Raw genomic sequence first — 3,076 nt, 5'->3', positions numbered from 1 at the left:
TCATTTCGTGTTAGTTTGTCATGATTTCTTCACGAAAACACATTTTCCAATAATGATAGGTCGAACTCTTATAGGGGAAACGCAGGTTTCATGAAATGAACTCAGAATTTCAAGTTATGATGAAAACTTCATTTCGTATTAGTTTGTCATGATTTCTTCACGAAAACACATTTTCCTATAATGGTAGGTCGAACTCTTAAAGGGGAAACGCAGATTTCATGAAATGAACTCAGAATTTCAAGTTATGATGAAAACATCATTTCGTGTTAGTTTGTCATGATTTCTTCATGAAAACACATTTTCCTATAATGGTAGGTCGAACTTTTATAGGGGAAACGCAGGTTTCATGAAATGAACTCAGAATTTCAAGTTATGATGAAATCTTCATTTCGTGGTAGTTTGTCATGATTTCTTCACGAAAACACATTTTCCTATAATGGTAGGTCGAACTCTTACAGGGGAAACGCAGGTTTCATGAAATAAACTCAGAATTTCAAGTTATGATGAAATCTTCATTTCGTGGTAGTTTGTCATGATTTCTTCACGAAAACACATTTTCCAATAATGGTAGGTCGAACTCTTATAGGGGAAACGCAGGTTTCATGAAATCAGGTTTCACGAAGCTTCATTTCGTGGTAGTTTGTCATGATTTCTTCACGAAAACACATTTTCCTATAATGGTAGGTCGAACTCTTATAGGGGAAACGCAGGTTTCATGAAATGGACTCAGAATTTCAAGTTATGATGAAAACTTGATTTCGTGTTAGTTTGTCATGATTTCTTCACGAAAACACATTTTCCTATAATGGTAGGTCGAACTCTTATAGGGGAAACGCAGGTTTCATGAAATGAACTCAGAATTTCAAGTTATGATGAAAACTTCATTTCTTGTTAGTTTGTCATGATTTCTTCACGAAAACACATTTTCCTATAATGGTAGGTCGAACTCTTATAGGGGAAACGCAGGTTTCATGAAATGAACTCAGAATTTCAAGTTATGATGAAAACTTGATTTCGTGGTAGTTTGTCATGATTTCTTCACGAAAACACATTTTCCTATAATGGTAGGTCGAACTCTTATAGGGGAAACGCAGGTTTCATGAAATGAACTCAGAATTTCAAGTTATGATGAAAACTTCATTTCGTGGTAGTTTGTCATGATTTCTTCACGAAAACACATTTTCCTATAATGGTAGGTCGAACTCTTATAGGGGAAACGCAGGTTTCATGAAATGAACTCAGAATTTCAAGTTATGATGAAATCTTCATTTCGTGGTAGTTTGTCATGATTTCTTCACGAAAACACATTTTTCAATAATGGTAGGTCGAACTCTTATAGGGGAAACGCAGGTTTCATGAAATCAGGTTTCACGAAGCTTCATTTCGTGGTAGTTTGTCATGATTTCTTCACGAAAACACATTTTCCTATAATGGTAGGTCGAACTCTTATAGGGGAAACGCAGGTTTCATGAAATGAACTCAGAATTTCAAGTTATGATGAAAACTTCATTTCGTGGTAGTTTGTCATGATTTCTTCACGAAAACACATTTTCCTATAATGGTAGGTCGAACTGTTATAGGGGAAACACAGGTTTCATGAAATGAACTCAGAATTTCAAGTTATGATGAAATCTTCATTTCGTGTTATTTTGTCATGATTTCTTCACGAAAACACATTTTCCTATAATGGTAGGTCGAACTCTTACAGGGAAAACGCAGGTTTCATGAAATGAACTCAGAATTTCAAGTTATGATGAAGTCTTCATTTCGTGTTAGTTTGTCATGATTTCTTCACGAAAACACATTTTCCTATAATGGTAGGTCGAACTCTTATAGGGGAAACGCAGGTTTCATGAAATGAACTCAGAATTTCAAGTTATGATGAAAACTTCATTTCGTGTTAGTTTGTCATGATTTCTTCACGAAAACACATTTTCCTATAATGGTAGGTCGAACTCTTATAGGGGAAACGCAGGTTTCATGAAACGAACTCAGAATTTCAAGTTATGATGAAAACATCATTTCGTGTTAGTTTGTCATGATTTCTTCACGAAAACACATTTTCCTATAATGGTAGGTCGAACTGTTATAGGGGAAACGCAGGTTTCACGAAATGAACTCAGAATTTCAAGTTATGATGAAGTCTTCATTTCGTGTTAGTTTGTCATGATTTCTTCACGGAAACACATTTTCCTATAATGGTAGGTCGAACTCTTATAGGGGAAACGCAGGTTTCATGAAATGAACTCAGAATTTCAAGTTATGATGAAAACTTCATTTCGTGGTATTTGTCATGATTTCTTCACGAAAACACATTTTCCTATAATGGTAGGTCGAACTCTTATAGAGGAAACGCAGGTTTCATGAAATGAACTCAGAATTTCAAGTTATGATGAAATCTTCATTTCGTGTTAGTTTGTCATGATTTCTTCACGAAAACACATTTTCCTATAATGGTAGGTCGAACTCTAATAGGGGAAACGCAGGTTTCATGAAATGAACTCAGAATTTCAAGTTATGATGAAAACATCATTTCGTGTTAGTTTGTCATGATTTCTTCACGAAAACACATTTTCCAATAATGGTAGGTCGAACTCTTATAGGGGAAACGCAGGTTTCATGAAATGAACTCAGAATTTCAAGTTATGATGAAAACTTCATTTCGTATTAGTTTGTCATGATTTCTTCACGAAAACACATTTTCCTATAATGGTAGGTCGAACTCTTAAAGGGGAAACGCAGATTTCATGAAATGAACTCAGAATTTCAAGTTATGATGAAAACATCATTTCGTGTTAGTTTGTCATGATTTCTTCATGAAAACACATTTTCCTATAATGGTAGGTCGAACTTTTATAGGGGAAACGCAGGTTTCATGAAATGAACTCAGAATTTCAAGTTATGATGAAATCTTCATTTCGTGGTAGTTTGTCATGATTTCTTCACGAAAACACATTTTCCTATAATGGTAGGTCGAACTCTTACAGGGGAAACGCAGGTTTCATGAAATAAACTCAGAATTTCAAGTTATGATGAAATCTTCATTTCGTGGTAGTTTGTCATGATTTCTTCACGA

The sequence above is a fragment of the Paramormyrops kingsleyae genome, unplaced genomic scaffold (genome assembly GCF_048594095.1).
Source record: "Paramormyrops kingsleyae isolate MSU_618 unplaced genomic scaffold, PKINGS_0.4 ups42, whole genome shotgun sequence".
In the NCBI taxonomy this organism is placed as follows: domain Eukaryota; kingdom Metazoa; phylum Chordata; class Actinopteri; order Osteoglossiformes; family Mormyridae; genus Paramormyrops; species Paramormyrops kingsleyae.
This window is presented reverse-complemented; position numbering follows the sequence as displayed.